This window comes from Pomacea canaliculata, linkage group LG1 (assembly GCF_003073045.1).
Source record: "Pomacea canaliculata isolate SZHN2017 linkage group LG1, ASM307304v1, whole genome shotgun sequence".
In the NCBI taxonomy this organism is placed as follows: Eukaryota; Metazoa; Mollusca; class Gastropoda; order Architaenioglossa; family Ampullariidae; genus Pomacea; species Pomacea canaliculata.
In genome coordinates, this window is record NC_037590.1 from 16,920,168 (window position 1) to 16,938,093 (window position 17,926).

Sequence of the window (17,926 nt, forward strand, 5' to 3'; positions counted from 1 at the left end):
AATCAGTAAAAATAATCAAGAAATGAATGGGTAGAGAGGTGGCAATATTCACTCTCCTGAGCTATTTTAGTCATTTTTCTTGCATTGAAAGATGGATGAATGAATATAAAAGGAAAAAAAAGGGAAAAAAAAAATAATAGAGTGTGGGAGTACTGAATCCCCTCATCGCTGAGAAACCCTCAGTATCAACCTCAACTGTCGGAAGACATCATTCGTTCACTTGTTTGCCAGCTTGGTGCTAGAGAAGTGGCACAGGGTCTGCCCCCACTTTCCCTGAGACTGTAGGGGCCTGTGATTCCGACTCATCACAGTAACCCTTGTATATCTACAGACCTACTCATTGCAAGGAAAGCAAAAAGCTTGATAACCCGCTCGAAAACAGAGCAAATAGGTCCAGAAACACACGCACACTCACACAAAATATGATAATAATTTCGTTTTCCAAATAAATAATATCAACAGGGTATAAAAAAGCAACTATATTATCTAAAACCAGTTTGTTGCTCACCTGCTTGTTTCCTTTTTTTCCGCAGTGGAATGATGTCACCTAAGTGTTGGTCTCAAGAACATTGTAGAATAGTGTTCAACAAATTAACAGACACGTTTAACAATTTATCACCTAAACATTTCCAAGAATATTTTCGTGTCCCGTCTTTTACATTGTTTACAAGTTTTCGATTTTCTACCTTTAATTTGTGTAAGCGAATAACTTTGGCAGAAGTGGAGTTTGTCGTCTTTTTGCAAATTGAGTTGACCCGAGGTATGCGAAGACGAATATTTGTTTGAAAATAGGAAGAGGAGCTTTATTTGTGCTCTCTCTGGGTTTCAGGGTTAAGTTTTGTAATTCTAGCTTATGGGTTTTATAATTAATCAAGATTTTTGCTCCACTATTTTTGTCTAGAGATTGATTAAAGCTAGCCTGTCAACTATTATTCCACTGTTTATTTTTAAGTTCATATTACAGCCGTCTGTTTATCCTTCTTTTCAACGTGAAAAAAAATTACTACATTGATTAAAATCTACGAAACAGTGAATTTCCACAGAACCTGTCATCATAAAGTTTCATGCAACTCCCTAATCAGCACCAGCACACAACCAAGCTTTTTGTCCCGATGTCTACCTCGATTATTGTAAAATTCCGTGGAATTCTTGATGTTAATTGAATCGTCTAATTTAGTCTGTGCAGCTGACATTCCATTAGATATAAAACTACATATTTCTGTACTGGTGGGAAGTAGAACAATATTAACTAAAGGTATTCATTGGCAGACTACGGCAGAAGGGTGAGGGAAGGGAAGGGTACTGTAATTTATGGGAGAAGGGTGTTTGGAAAGGGCCAACCGATAAGATAACAGGATGAACCAAACAATAGTTATAAGTACGCTGCTAGATACTGACTCCAACGTTAGTACTTATTATCTACAACAGAACAGTCATTAATAGCAAAGTCTGAGTTGTTTATGTGTCCATCGATCTGCATATCTATTGATTGTAAGATCGTTAACCACTCCCACAGGTATCGATAGAGTGGAATACCGAGGTCCTTTCCTACATAGCTTCCTTCTGTGAGTCCACTTCTTGTATGCAATTCGTGACTTCTGTGGGTGTGTTGATGGCTGCCATCAAGGGACGAACACCCGACAACAGCGGCTTCACTGCACGTGCAGCACGTGGCACGAGGACTGTACACGTAGACGCTACCTGCTCCCCACATCATGTTGTCTGTTTTCCTGAGGATTTGCTGTACATGTAGCCGCTTATTACATACCTGTCCGGGGATGCAAGTCTACAAATCATCTTCTTGACATCGCCTGTGTGTACCTCGGGGAATTTGATCGCGCTGATGTGAAGAAGTCGGCATTCCCTGTTTCCTGGCGTGGTAACTAAATCATAGCAACTATTGAAGTCTAGTGTCGAATTACTTCTGAATACCAGATCTTCATATGTTTGCTGTCTAAGTTGTAGTTTCCTTTCTCGCTTCTCTAAAGTGTTTTTGAGAAATTCGTGTCTAGACACCGCAGTTATATAACTTTACTTTCGGGTGCCCCGATAGCTCAACGGTGAAGGGTTTGTGTCAACACGATCGGGAGTTGTGGGTTCATATCTCACTCCGGCGCACAGAAATTTATCTCTGTACGTGACACCTGGCTCCAGAGCTGAACTGACACCGTAGACCGGCTTCAGTAAACACCAGGAATCTAGTCCATCCCATCACCAGCAGTTGTTTGTGGTGTTGGTAGATATCACAGGATCACAACAACATTCGTTCCAACATAATTAACTCGGTTTTCTGCAAATGTATTATAATATAGTAAATAGCTTGTACTAATGAATAAGTATTATGTTTGAACATGCATTATAAGTGTTAATCTGTATTATGTGTCTTGAGACATTTTGTTCTTTGTTTACTTCCCCTTTTGTCTTTATGAATCGTACTCATTTTATTTTCACCTTGTTCATGAACTCGATGCACTAATGCTCGCCAGATGGTACCCTCACCATCTTGTCATCATCTGTCATTATCTGTGTTCTTTCCTGAATTATTTATACGCTTGTGATTGTTTTTAACAGATTGCATCTAAGATACTGCCTACGAGGTGAAAATGATCGCCTGGGTAGATATCCTTGAAGTGACGCTTTGATCACCAAAAGATCATTTTAATGTGAGTATGTACATCTACTACAAACCAAAAGTAAACACACGTACGCCCACGCGCGCGCGCGCACACACACACACACAAGATTTATTATTTTAATGATCACGTTTAAACATTCAAAACACTTCTATATTTTATCATTTTTAAAAAAACTTTTATGACTTATAAGGCCTGCATGACATATACGACCTCATTGGAAATCTGATCGACGACCTGTGTATGTCGTTTGCATCATCGCAGGGTCCGTTTTATGTGTTTCCTCCCTCAATGTTTAACTCCTACAGATGTGGTATCCCCAGCCTACCTCCCTCCCTAGAAACCCTCCCGCATCACGTGGTGTTGTCAGCCCCGTCAACGTCACGCCATTTTCATGGAAAATTAAACGTCTGTCAACTTGGGGAGATCTCTTCCTCCCACGTCAACGGAGGAATTGCTGTTTACCAATGCCCACGGCCATGTTAGCAAGGTCGTCGTCAGCGAGCCGTGGCGTTACGTGACGTCACTCGAGTGCAAGCGACAAAAAAGTGACACGTGCGCAGTTGCTGACTCAATTAGAGAGACGTTGGTGATGAGGACGGGTGGTGGGATGGTGACAACAAAAGGACAAGAGAAGATGTATTAGTCTTTGATCATCGTCAAACGGCCGGAAAAGACGCGTTCATACTTCTCACTTTTTTGTGGGCTTGAACACATCCGGTGTAATCAAGCGTGCAGCAATCGTCCTTGTCGCTGACAAACCTGGGCTTTCAGAGAGTCTGTTTCCTCGGAAAACACTGTCAGACCGGGACTGTCAACAGATGACACCGCCATGTTAAAACGCCTGACTGCGAGGTCGATGATTATAGTTATAACGGTTCGTTTTGATCACGAACCGTGCACTGAAGTTCGATTTCATCTTCAAGGTGCACAACAACGCCATGTTGGAACCCTGTTTATGCGTTCTTTGGGAGCTCTGAGCTATATATCGCTTAGCATGATCATAATTTTTTTTCTCCCATACGCGTGGCGCAAAATAAACAATAATGATTTAAAGATCCCCAGTAGTGCGGAGAAGGAATTTGGTTTGTTTCAAAAAATAAAAATTCTCCTACAAGGCTGAGAGCACCTGCTGGCGTGGGAGGCAGATGAAAGATGCAAACAGACAACAACTTGTCAACGGAATCATCACGCATAGCAGGGCTTTCCACTTAACAACCTCCAACGATTTCTCGTCCCATTGAAGTCCGCTTTTAGCCAATGACTTAAAAGGAGGAAGTCGAGGTGCTCCCACTGCTGTCATGTGACGTAGGCATTGGACACACGCAAAAACCGTTGGTCGTTGAGGTAGCACAGCTTCCAAAGGAGCGCGTGGATGTGGACGTGAAAGGACAAGCCATCTGTCAGATGTCCGAGGACCAGCCTCAGAAGCTCTGTCGGGTGCGTTGCAGATATCTCGGGTAAGCATACCAATATTTTTGGATGCTTGGTATTAACAATATACAGGAAATACAAGAAAGAGATTTCTCGTCTTATTTATTCGTAGAATGCACTAACTTTTCTGAAGTAGTGATAACTCTGATCACGTGATCCCACAAATTCCAGTGCTGATGCGAGAGACCAACAGAGTCTGTTATTGTTTGTGCATGCGTTGTGACAGATCGGTAGAATTCCAGTTGTAAGTACGGACATTTTCTTTCAGCTTCCACCGTTTATCTTGACATTTTTGTTAAAAACAAACATATATTTTACACTAAAATTCTTTACATTTTATGAAGATTTGTTATTGCGCACTGCACAAGAGAGTTGTTTGTGGCCTCGCGTAAAGTAATGGAGTTCTTGAGGCCTCTGATTGCAAACACAGAGAGTAGGGAGAGTACAAGGATACCCTCTGAGCTTTTGGGGTTACCGTTATCAAGGAACCATAAAAAACTTGTATCTTGATTTACAACTTAAAATCTGTAACTAGCTCAGCAACAGAGGGATTTAGTGTACAGTCCCCTCGGTCTGTGAAAGCCGAGCCTACACTGATTACGCAAGCATTGTATCAGAAGTTCCAGAGAAGACTTATTAGCAGTAGGTCTGACTTCAAATAACGGTCGCAAGGGATGTCCGCCTACTGCAAATTCTTTTTAACTTACTTTGTAAATGTCAAGTGGTCTGATTCTTGCTACATGACTGGCTGTAGTCAGCACCGATTTTAACGACTTAGGACGATTCTTGTCTAGGTGTGTGTTTGCCTTTACCTACTAGGTCAAAAACTCATTCAGGAAATGTTAGTGAATTGAAAATTTAGAATGTAATTTCTGAATATACTTCACAGTTGCTATTGATAGTTCGGAATACAGAACAAGCTGTTATCCAAAATAGAAACATAAGACTGAATAAATCGAGCTTTTGGTTAGAAATTCTTCTTCGCGTCTTACTTCTTCCATTTCATACGACCATTTTTCTTCAAGATTCAGGATTTTTTATTTATCTGTCCCCCTCTAAAGGGTATTGACGTTCTTCAATACATCTTTGAAATCCTTATTGCTTTTGGATTAACTCTAAAGTCTTCTGTAGAACTTGGCGCTTTTAAACGGAACAAACCATGGGAAGTGGAAGGATGTCTCTGTTTTCTCCCCAGAATGCCACCCTGTTCGAAAGCGTTCGCGTAGTTACAAAAATACACGCGTGTACACCCTAGTGATCTTAACTCAAATGTTTTTCTTCACGATCGACGTAAGAGCAAACTATCCCATGCGTGGACAGACTGAACATTCAGTACTCGCTTCTCGAGGAGTTCCAGAAATGAATCCTGGATCAAGATCAACCACTCTTCCTTCTTTTTCACCTCCCTCCAATTCCCGCCATTTCTTAAGGCGGTTTTCCTACAAAGCAACTCTGATTCCTTAATAGTATGTGGGAAAGTTTGCTGCTTCTTCAAAACGCTTTCCTTTAACGCCGTCGTTATCTTTACAGCATCCTCCTGCCCGCGGCGCCCTCCCGTCAAAACCGCGATGCGGAAAACCGTTTTCCTCCAGGCCTCGGGGCTGCAGCGTGAAGTTGCCTCCACTTGGCAACGACGCAGTGAGGGCGTGTCGGTCGGTTTGTCGGTCGGTTTGTCGGTTTGTCGACTTGTCGGTTTGACGGGTTGACGGTCCAACAATTCGTTGAGCATCGCTGGCGGGTCTGTGTGGAGTGATTGCAAAATCTGTTTTGACCGAAGTAAGATTGCTCTCAGGGGTCGAGCGACGACGATCTTGTTCTAAAGCAATCGTGAAAATATTTTTTTAGTTTGCATTTTTATTATAGCATGCACTTGGCTTTTCCTTTCTTGAAGCGGTAAAATATATAAAAAGTTAAGTGGTTTTTTTTTTTTTTTTTTTTTTGATTGGCCCATATTTAAAGTTAGAAAACTTCCGTCATTAAAAGAAAAACAAAACAAAAATAAAACGGATGTCCCAAGAAAAAAAAGACATGGCTTACTTGCCAAAGGCACTGTTTTATTTTTAGTAACACCCTCCATTTTCTCGACAAATTTGATCTGTCATCCTAGGGAGCAAGACGAGTGGTGGGAACGGAGGTGGGAGCTGGGAGGTCTAGGTCAATAGGTCAGAGCAGGTCGCGGAGCTGAAACGAAGCAGTTAGTTGACTGGTTGTGACATTTCTCATGGTGACGTGCCGGGAAATGCAAAACGTTACCCGCGGCGCTTGTCCATTGTTTTGTTTATTTTTTTAAACGGAAGAAAGGCAAGAAGTGGATTGATTTAAGAGCACAGACTTGAGAAAAAGGAAGCAAGAAGTGCTACACAATCGGATACAATTCTCCTGAAATCTCGTGGTCGTACTGTCACATCACGGATTACCGGGTTGTGACGTAGACACTGTGTGTGCGTGTTTCTCCGTCTGTGTGCGTTCATGCGCACCTTCTCTCACGAAGTTTAACACCATCGCCAAGAAAACATTAGATGTATGAAACATTTATAATGCCAATATTTAATCACATTATTTATGTTTTATCCTCAATTATTGATTGTTAAACATTCGCAGCCAATTATACTACATGGGAAAAAGACATGATTCTCTGATTCGTTTGTTTCAAAAGCATCCTTTTATGGAAATGTACAAGAAGAGCATTTAACAATTCTATCACATTTGCAAATACGTGAGTGGTGGTGGTTATTTGTCTAGGTTGGTGTTCAGTGACAAATGCATTATGTTGGTCATTGTCAGATACCCGGTGTCGAGAGACATTTAAAGACATAAACAGCTTGTTCTTTTTCTTGTTCCTAATCACCCCCAGTGGAGCAGAGGGCCGCTGATTGACTGCTCTGAGTTTCCATTTCTGATCCTTTCGTTCTCATAATTCCGATCACCCCTGGTACCTCATAACAAAATTTTGCGATGGAATAATGAAGCCTTGTCTAGTACGTAGTCGTCCTAATATCTACTTCTTACTCCTGACACACTTTCTTTGCCCACAAATTATGGAATCATTTTTTGTATCCTTTAAGAAAGGCTGACTCCAGGCACCATAGAAGCTGCTGTATGTGTTATTAGTTTCCTAGTGTCCAAGAAGTGATCAGGTCCTTTACAACAGTGTTTAGAGTTTAAGCCATTGTGTCCCAGTTTTTCACTACCACACGTGCCTCGTGAGAGCGATTCTCCGTTGCCCCTCGTGCCCACTGAGGATTATTCTCTTTTGCCACACGTGCCCCATGAGGACTATTCTCCTTGATCACATGTGCCCCGTGAGCATCATTCTCCGTTTCCGGGTCCAATACCATTTTACCGCATAAAGTACTCGATTGAATGTTGCCCAGACCTGTAATTTAGGCATCTTCCCCAAGACTGCCGTCCTAGGAACCGACGCTCATACAGGTAGTCTTTGCATGTTTCCACTTGGCATTCAATGGTTTCAAATAAGAATATCCCTGAAGTCGTTTCGAAGACGGTTTGGTTGGGTCTGATTTTCCGGCCTCCATTTGAAGAGCCTGGTTGAATGGACTGTCGACAAATTTGTCGCCCCATAGAAAGCGAACCCCAAAGAAGCGAAGCAGCCTAAGAACCCTTAACTTCTTGTTCGGCTCGCTTACCTTAGCCCTTCATTGCATCCACACACGGATTCGTTTAGCCGGTTTTTTTATAATGACCCTTTTGGAAGATTCACATACGGAAACCTTGTTACAACTTCACTTCCTCTAAACAATCAACTTGGAGAGTCTACTCCACCAGCGGCGCCATCCCCTGGAGAGCGTGCCGAGACCAATCCCGTCCTCCCTGAAATGTTCCATCGATTGTTGCGAAGGGTAATGTTTACACTGGGCAGGGACACAATGACACAAAGTTATGAATCAGGCTTACCAGCAATTTCTTGTGGTCATTGAGAATTTCAAGCCCTAATCAATATCACAGATTGAAGTTTTAAAGCTCATTTTAAAGCTTTTTCAATGAAAAAATTCATGTTTAATCTTTCAAAGGCTGCTCGCAACACTTGCCTTCCAAGAAAAAGCTCACTTCACTGAAGTCTCATAGCGTTCCCTATTTATTTTTTTTCTTCTTTGGTCACTGTCTCCCTCTGCTGGAAATGAAAAATTTGCCTCTGGTGCCTTGCTTGGACATGGTAAAAATTTGTTATATTTCCTCTTCGGAATCTAACTCTGACTCCAAGCTAATAGTAGTCAACATTGTCAGCTTTTTACGTACTTGCTAACTAGACATTTCAAACATTGTTGCCGAAAGCCATGAAAGTAACAAGGAATTAATTTTGTCCTTTTGCTTCCGTAAAATATTAATTTCACAGTTTGAAAATTCCAAGCACATGTCGATATTGTATTCACGAGATAAGAATGAAAACGAGGCCTATTTGTTTTTATTTACTAGTCGAAACGCATTCGTCGGTGAAAAAACATTGTCATATCATTCGTTCGGTCAGTCATGCAATGGCGAAGAGCAGGGTTAGGAAAGAAAAGAACAGGACAGCAGGCAAAAAGTAGCCAGACAAGTGGAGAAGTAACGGAATGATTACAGAACAAGCATGGGAAGAACGCACGAAATGCCTTGAAAACAGACGGCAACGAATTGCTTTGACACTGGCATCACAAACGGCGCTAGCACTGTCACTAACAGTCTTGTTAGTACGCGGGTATCTGTGTCATACTCCATTACCTCAAACACAGAAAACAAAACGAAACGAAGTCATAAACCGTCTCGATGGGACAGAAACAGCCCCACATCCCTACACCGGGAGAGCATGGGGCTACCTGGATCTTCACATCGAGAGTGAGACCCGGAGAGAAAACAATAAAACATTTCTTATTTGGAAAAGCTGCTGGAAAGCAGCCTGCGCTCTTTTATATGCTCATCTGATGCTCTTTAAACGTGGGACCAACCGTCTGTCTGTGCGATAGTTCAAACGAAGATCTCCTACCCAGCCGGTATTTAACGAACCGACAAACTCTTTAAACCTCAACTTCGTGCTAAAGTACCCGACCTGGAATAATCAAACCGACTAGTTGTGCCCATTATGCAAAACCGCCAGACAGAGCTTCTCTGGTTGTGTTTTTCGACTTAATTAAGATCAAGCGACACCCGCACGCATGATGAGATGTTCTTAAAACTGTATACCTTTAGGTTTAGGTAAGAGAAGTAGGGAACAGCAACCAAGACCTGAGTCTGTTAGCTTTGGAGATCATCTTCCTGTAAACACGGAAAGACGATACTGGACCCAAACAAAAGTGAGGAAGGGGAGAGTGGAATCGGTGTTTAACACCGTCAGCAGCTAAGACTGTATTACTATGCCATGGCATAGCAGCTGGTCCTTTGTGGCATCAAAACACAGAAAAAAAGAACAGCGTTGCCGAGACGAGATTTGAACTAAGGACAGCCAGTCGGCGCATAACGGTTGTACCACCGGACCGCTGGAAACGACAGAGAGGAAAAAACGAGAAGTGAAAAGCGTTCAGAAGAGGAAGAAGATGATGAGGAGAATGATGAGGATGATGAGGAGGATGAGAAGTAGAAAGGGAAACAACTCGACCTAAAAAAACCTGAGCATCCTAAAGCAGTACTCTCCAGTCTAATAAGGTCGAGGAAAGTTAAATATAATACCAAGATATATTTCAGTCCAATTCTACAAAAAGAAAAGAAGAGGGAAGGTTGGAAGCTAGTCTGAGGATGAATTTAACTCGCTTCAACGTGGCCTGGGAGGCTAGATCAATCATCTCGTCTAGCTCATTTTGCCCCTCTGTGCCAGACCATTCACCTGCTGTGTCCGGCTTGGTACCCAAACCTGCCGAGCAGGTCTCGTCACACCATTGGACCTGAATACCTCAGCCCCTTGCTTCATCTTAAAGCGAGACCTGTGTCTCCATATTTGTTTAGCGTTTCAGCCGACCTGGGCAGACAGTTGAGAGAAGCATAACCGGACGAACAAAATGGAGAAAGAATGCGGCAAAGTGCTGGAGGGGGAAAAATATCTTCACACTGCTTTTGGATCGCACCACTATTCAACCAAGCTTAGTCAGGATTGGTCGATAGTGAGGTCCCCAGGGGACGTAACTCTACAGTCAGATAGGAATACACCTGGGGCAAACATGGCGGCAATCAAGGTACAAATGCGTCATCTGAGCGGCGCGAGACTTTATTTTATTCGCGAAGTTTTGCCGTTAATCAAAAGTTCGGATTTAAGGGGGGACCACAACAGACGTGCTTTTGAGACTTCGGTTCTATTTCGGGAAAATGTGTCGGTTCATGGCAACATTTGCTGCGCCATCAATTATTCACAAGTTAGTTTTTAATCTGCTGAGTCCAATCTGCTGATGCTTGAATGATTTTGCAGATTGAGCTAGCAATCGCTGCGGTTCACGACCCAAAAGATTTTTTTGTTATTTATTGGGAAAAAACAGGTAAAATCTTTATTGGCACAATAAACCGGCACAGGGTTCTTAACTTTCATCATAGACGGTAAAAATATAAATATTTTGAAAACATATGGGGGAAAGAAAGGGGAAAATTTTCGTAGCTTTATTGTTTTAGAGTTTTAAGGTCGTTCTTAACTGAGCAGATTGCCAAAGCATCAAACATATCAAGTTCCCTGAAGTCTCATTGTAATGTCAAACAAGTATGAACTCAGCTCATCATGCTGACCAATGTCCCAGAGTCCAAAGCGTCTAGCTTCAAACCGTTGGTTTTCTGTGGTCTTCACACTCAACCTTTCCAAACTTGGTCACACATTTACCATACTTGCTTTGTTAAGAAGGGCTTTTATTTTCTTTATCTTCCTTTACCTCTCTCTCTCTCATCCTTTTACCTTCTTATTTCTTCTTTCTCATGTCCCTCGTTTTCCGTCATCGTTTAAAACCTTCTTTCTCTCTCTTTTTCGGTCTACTACCGTTCTCAATCTCTCCCTTATCTTTCCTCGTAATCTGACAGAAAAACATTTGCCACATGTCACGTGATCTCGCTTACGTGTTAATAGCGCCACAAATCGTCTAGTACGTTCCCCTTTTGTCCAGTATGGAATGGGGTTTTCTGGTCATGACTGTCGAGGGTGAGTGGCTGGAAACATTTATCGACGACTGTGATAATGACATTGAGTCTTGCACGCAACCTCACCTCCCAACTTGAATGTTTGGCTCTTTCTAGTTTCCCTAACTTCATCTTTTACTCCTAATAATACTGATTTCTTTTTATACCATCATAACAGATGCCATCATCTTCTTCACTTCTGACTTTTCTATTATTTTCTTTTCATTCCGATGCGTTTCATGTCCTTTATCTCATCTTCTATTGCCCTCGTGATGGCCAACCCTCTCGTTACTGTACCGTGCGGTACAGACGTCTGGCCCACCGTGGAGTATATTTTAGCCCAGGCCATAAATCAAGCCAGCAGCCATGTATTTCAACCTGTTTCCAGCCCACTGAGGCGTGATAAAGAGTCTCGATGAGGGCGATGTCTAAAAGGACGATAGCATGGTGAACTGAAGCTGGTGGGCACGCAATGAATATTTAATCACCTTCATTGTTTCTCTGACATTGCACAACCTGACCTGGCAAAGTTATCGATTGTGATGTCAGCCTTATGTTCCCTTATTTTTACTGAAATTGAGTTTTTTCCTTTTTTTTTTTTTTCTTTCTTTCGCTTGGAAAATTTTTACCTTGTCCATTTTTCCTAAAAATTTTTCTATGAATACTTTTTGTTCCAGACAGTGTCTTGTCTGAGATACCTATAAGGTCAAGTTTTTCCTAATAAAAGGCTGAGCTAACCACAAGGAACTATTTCCAATCATCTGAGTAAATAGCCGCGTTTGTAATAGATATGTAAGCCTACAGACTCCAGCAGGCACCAGAAAGGCCCAGACTTTGATGTAATGAGTGTCTATGTCCAATCTCATGGCGTCGCAGTAATCATCTTCCAAGTTTAAAAGCTAGCATCCCTCTAGAGTTTTTCTTTTCTCACCATATTTCTTTTCCACGTGGATTACTACGAGGCAGGGCTCATGCGCATTTTGCCTGCACACAGCTTAGACCAGAGGTCGTCAGCATCTGCTGAACTACTTATGTTTCGTCTGACGGGGTGTTGATGTACTTTTGTAAATCCATCTCCATTACCATCTTCTTTTTTCTTTGAAGATAGACGAAAAACAAATAAAAGAGCTAACCGTTATTTGGGTTGTATAATGAATAGGTTAAAAAAATAGTAATTTTGTTTGTTATGAAGGTGTCGAGTTAGATAAACTTGTTTTTCTTGTTTTATTCTATCGAAGAAGAAAAGTAAGAAGACGAGAAGGAAAACAGTTACAGCTTTGAAGGCGTCCGTTTAGATAATAAGGATGGCAGAGATGAAGATCCTTGATTGATGATTGTTGATTGGCAATTTGATTGTTGATTGTTCCTTACACATGGTCAATCATATTCTATCTACTAACACAGATTCGAGGTAGTACAATATCATCCTTTTCCTTTCTTTTTCTGTGTTGGAAGCACCTTTCCCTGAGACATTTATTACCTAACTCCTACCTTGTATGTCCACCTTTGTTTCTTTATGGGAAGTAAATTTTCTTAGGTTCTTTCTGACCTTTCAGTAAATTTTTTAGAGCCAGTTAGGTGGGCGAAACTGCAACACATTTTACTAGGGTTCTTTCTGATCTTTCATTTTATTCTTCAGATCCTTCTAAGCGTGCATTCACATTCAGCTTGGGTTATTTGCAGACGATCTTGTAAAAACATGTTTGAATGATACTGTAGCCTTAAAAAATTTCTGAGAACTATTTTTTCTAAATTGTCGAGTTTTATAATAAAATTAAAAAAAAAACCATGAGCAATATATTTGTAATTTAACTATTTATTTTTTGAGTTGCTGCCTCAGCAGTTCTTGCAGAAAGACAAAAAGGATTTCCAGTAACCTGGATTCTAAGGTGTTCATCTATTTTAAAAGTCGTACTCTTACCCTTTAGTTTTCTTTTTTTTTTTTTTTTTTTTTTTTAATGGAGAAGGGCATTATCAGGCAGACGTGGGTAGCAGTTTTATAAAGAAAATAAGAAAATAAAACAGGAAATTAACTGATAAACAATGCTTCTTCTTCCGACTTTATCCTTCGAAGACATGCCTGCATCTGTAACTATTACAGTGACAAAGCTTCTTGTTCGAAACTTTCCAGAGTTCCGTTCGTGTCTTTTTTTTCGAAAAGAATTCAATTAGTGCCAGTTCCCCAACACATGCCAGAGTTCGGGCTGTTGTGTTCGATTAACCTGCGTGGTCTCCCTTGAGTGTACAGTCGCAGTGCAGCGCTCATGACGACCGTGCTGTGACTTTTGTGTTTGTTATATGAACACGACCAGATGCTTTTTCCCTCATTTGTTTGGGGTAGGGTGAGGGCTTTCATTTCTTTCTTTCAGAGCTGTTTTCCCCAGGTTTTCACAACCAAGGTGTTAGTGAAGTCAGAGACCAACTGCCAAAAGATTAATGGAATGTTTGTGAGCGATTTCACATCTTCGTCTTCTGCGTGTTTACCAAGTGGCTCTGAGTCTGTCTTTTAAACTCTTAGCAACTTCTAAAAAAGATGCTGGTTGGCTGCCGAAGCCCCTAGTGTAATTTTGTGATTGCTGTATTACCTCCCCTGTTAATGGACAAAGGGCAGGCGACTCAGGGTGCACGTCACACAGCGTGGTGGGAATTATGTCCCCTTGTGATTGGCGGTTCAGAGAACGATGGCACAGTTCGAGCCAAGCTGCTGTCGCTGTCGTGATATTAATGCGATAATAAATAATGTTAGCGGGAAAACACGCTACCCTATTGTTAGAGGCTGTGCATCAATCAGTGTGCACGCCATCATCTGGTGAAAGAAACACGTGTTCAATTTTTCGGAGACCTCCCCCACGTGGACAAGTTTAAAATGTTTAGCTTTTGCATCGGACCATAGTAGTTTGGTTCACGTGTTTTGTCGTGAGTTAGCTACTTTGAATTATTTTAAAACAGAAAAACGCACTGGGGAGAAAATCGTGCTCTGGAAGAAACATTATGCCTAGTCTCAGGTAGAATCCAAGATCGTAAAACGCAGATAGTTCGTAACGGATTTCTACAGCCTAGCGCAGCGCCCCAAGCGGAAAACCGGGCTGTGCAAGGGAGATAACCACTACCCTGTAAACAACGTGCGATGCGGGTAACAGTTGTCAGTATTTCGCATTTGTTTTTGAATATTTTACCTTTTGTGTGAATATGTGTAAGTGTGTAATATTAAGACGTATTGACTACAATTTTTACGAAGATTTCCTTGAAATATATTAATCATACTTAGTGTGAGACTTTTTTTCTTTTCCTTCCATCCTTTCTTGCGGTTTATGTACCTGTTATTACTGCTGTGGGTGTGTGTGAACAAAGAAGAACAACTCACGCTCCATCTCTCATCTGCTATTTACATTTTGATGACGGGGGAAAAAAAATAAGCCTGAAAGTTAGTTTAAAGTTCTCTGAAGTTTTTCCCAAACAATCATCTGTGGAACTGGTGTATGAAATCGCATTGCCGCGCTTGCTGCTTCGAGATCTCTTATTCGTCCTCACAGTTTTTGCACTCGACGACACGGTCATTGGGACGAAACATTCCAGAAGTGATCGCCATAGTTTGTTTATGTTTTTTATTATCTTTGATAGACATAGCTCTACCCTCCTCCACTTCACCACAGCGGATACACACACCTTCAGCCAACTGTCAATTCCGGCTGCTTTGTGAGTAGATTGTGTGGAATAGTTTTTAGGCAACTTTCATCTGTTTTCTTGGCTTTGACAGGAGAGCAGATTAAGCTTTCGTTTATTCCCTCTTTCTTCCTCTCTCTCTCCTTGGATCATTCCCTTCCCCTCCATAGTCATTAACCTTTTTTCGCGACTGTGGGCATTTAGTTTCATTCTTCCTTGTGGGTTTTCGCAGCCATTAAAATCGAAATCGATTATGTTTTTCCCTCCTTTAACTCTTCATGTAGAGGACTGGTCTGGATTCAAACATGGACGAAATATTCATGATAAGAACCTACGCTTCACGTAAGACCACTGTCAAACCTAGTGTAGGTGATCGCTTCACAAACAAGTGCAGTTTTTTCCCATGATGGTCAGATTAAATTCGATTAATCTGCGAGTTGCGATTAGCAGGTAGTCTCTTACCTAATGTATAAGACGCTTGGAAGAGAAACGAGGTTAGGTTCGAGTTCGAGGTTCGGGCACAATTAAGTCGGGCGAGAATATCCTTCCGCGTTCAGACGGACAGAAAAACAGATCATCATGAAGGTCTGGATTGACAGCCTCAAGACTTTTTTCGGTTGTAGACTGAGAAAACAGAAGCAGAGTTGGAAAGGGATACTTGCTGCAGGAGGTGGGTACAGCGGTACTTTGCATCCAAACTGCTCCGTGCTCGAACATTTCGGGCCTCGACCAATATTTTCGAGAGAATTCTGTTTCTTCGCTCGGCGCTCGATCATCGTGATAATCTATTTACCTATGCATTCCTAGATAATACTATGAATAATAACAGGTAGGTATGTTGGTGTGTGTCGGAACTAATCAAATAAATTTATATTATTTTTATGGAGAAAAAGTACTCGGCACTCTCGACCAGCTTTTCAAAACAGATTGTGTTCGAGTGCCGAGGTACCATTGTATTTTCTGAATGATAAACACAACGAGGCATAACCACTGAAGAGTTTCTTTACTCTAGAGACATCGGGCTAGTGTCCATGTGTGTGTGTGTACAGGGCTATGAGAGCTTCGTTGCTCGTCATTTTTTTCTTTCGCATTTTTGTGCGACGCTTATACCTCTACTCATTATTCTTTTCCTTCTGCAGTAATCAATCACATGTTTTAGTTGACATTTTAAGTTAACTGCTTTAGTGGTAAAGCTATGAAAAAATGCATAGTTTTGTACAAATGCTTCTTCATTACAGACATTAGGAATGTGAGTGCGTGGGTGTGTGGGGATGGGTGTGCGAGCTGTGGAGAGTGATGGCGAGGGATTCGCTTCATCACCAGACTGAGCAGAAAGACTGCGACTGTTCATGTAATGTCCTCTCTGCAAGATGCTCTTTTCCTAAAGTGCTGACATTTTTATCTGAAACGAAAACAAGGCAATCTGAAAGTGTACACCGCACTGCGTTTTATTACTTTCTCGGGGTTATTTTCTGATGGCTTTGCCTCGAGTCTGAAGAAGTAGTCCCCCAGCATAGTTATCAAGTATCTCCCCAGAAGCTAATCTTGCAAAAACAAACTTGCAGCTGCGCGCCTGTGACGATTCATTATAGGCTTTCCTTTGAGAATTTTCAGATATCATAGGACCCTAGACGAGATTTGATGATGCACAGAAATGGAAAATGAGAGAAGAACAGAGAAAGAATGAAAGAAAGAGAAACATCATTCTGGGCAATCAGGACATTACATCAGTCTGTAGTAATACAATATGTCAGACACCAGGCCTCTTATTCGTGCCCTTCCTGTTATCCTACCCGAGTTTGGTAGATTGGCTAACCAGAAATAGCGGCCAAAACCTTGTATTCATGGACATGGGGTAGTTTTACCCAAATCTTTTTACCGGTATTAGATCGGAGGTGTCCCCTTCCAACACCTGTCTCCCACCTAGGATAAACAAAGGCTGAGCGTGGATGTTCAAGCGAAGTGAGCACTGATTTTTTACACCTAACAAATAATCCAGACATATATATATTGTTACAGAGCTCGTCGGTAGAGTGTTTTTAAAAAAAATTGAATTCATAACATGAGAGTAAAAGATGCATTAAAAATAAAAGTAAACTTTGCAATAGAAATTGTGCCTTGACTTGTCCTCTGCTCGTCTTCCTCTGCAGATTTATAACACTTTATCCCTGATCCCTCTTTTTGTCTTTTTTGTTTATCTTTTATTACTTGTCAGCCTGGTTGTTTCTTGCTGAGAGCATGCTCCTTCGTGAGCGTGATGATAAATATATAAATCACACGCTACTTTTCTCTCTTTTCTTCTTTTTCTTCTTCTTCCATGCCTGTTTCGACTACTCGATATCCTTGCCCTCCGTGTATTATAGCCGACTGCCACTCTCTACACTCGACGTAAGTGTCAAAGTGATTCCCCGCTAAAATTTTTGGCTTTTCTTGTATCGCACAAAAATAACGGTAAGATCGTTGGCCAACACTGAGTGGCTAGTCGTGTTCAACATGAATGCTGCTGTTTAACGTGAGACTTGGATTTATGATTGTTGACATCGTGTTTATTTTAGTCTCCAGAGCACTTGAACAACCCCGTATACTGTTTACTGTAATCAGACATTGCGAATGGCGAGCCCTGTAGTAGACTCTTTTAAAGACCAATCGTTTTTCCTATTCTTCCTCTTTCGGACAGACTTCCTCTTTTTCCTCCTCAAGTTCTTTAAAAAACGTGTAGGCTCACGAGAAAAATCCGTTAAAAATGTATGCTTCATTTGTAAGGGTTTGGGGAAATTGGGCCCTAAGTGGCAGCATCACATGAGTGACTGAGCGCTGAACATTTTAAAGCATCTCTTGTCACGACAGGTGATTAGCAAGAAAAAATTGCAACCAAAAAAAAAAGAAAGTTCTAGTGTCGCTTGTAAATTATGTAAAATCACACTGGGTTCATTCTTATATTCTATAGGTTTTTGTTATTTTTTAAAGTTTCCGACAGACCTCTGTGATAGACGTGAATACTGTCTCTTTAACGGATTATATTGTTTGGACTCAAAGCAACCAGTTTAGGTTACAAGGTTCCTTACAGTACAGATGAAAGCATCGTCAACATCGTCAAAAGCATCAATAGGTTAACG

General features: G+C 41.4%; 1 protein-coding gene across 3 annotated transcripts in view; it reads left to right on the forward strand.

The window, feature by feature from the left end:
• LOC112569799 (FMRFamide receptor-like) overlaps positions 1 to 17,926 on the forward strand; it is a 75,086-nt gene that overhangs the window by 29,864 nt on the left and 27,296 nt on the right. Inside the window, exons 1-2 of one of the 3 annotated variants that reach the window (XM_025247738.1) lie at positions 1,607 to 1,879; positions 2,572 to 2,663. The gene's annotated coding sequence lies outside the window, so the exon portion shown is untranslated. Of the gene's footprint in view, positions 1 to 1,606; positions 1,880 to 2,571; positions 2,664 to 3,210; positions 4,094 to 17,926 lie in introns of those variants that run through there. The other 2 variants (XM_025247727.1, XM_025247749.1) reach the window with 2 other exon arrangements.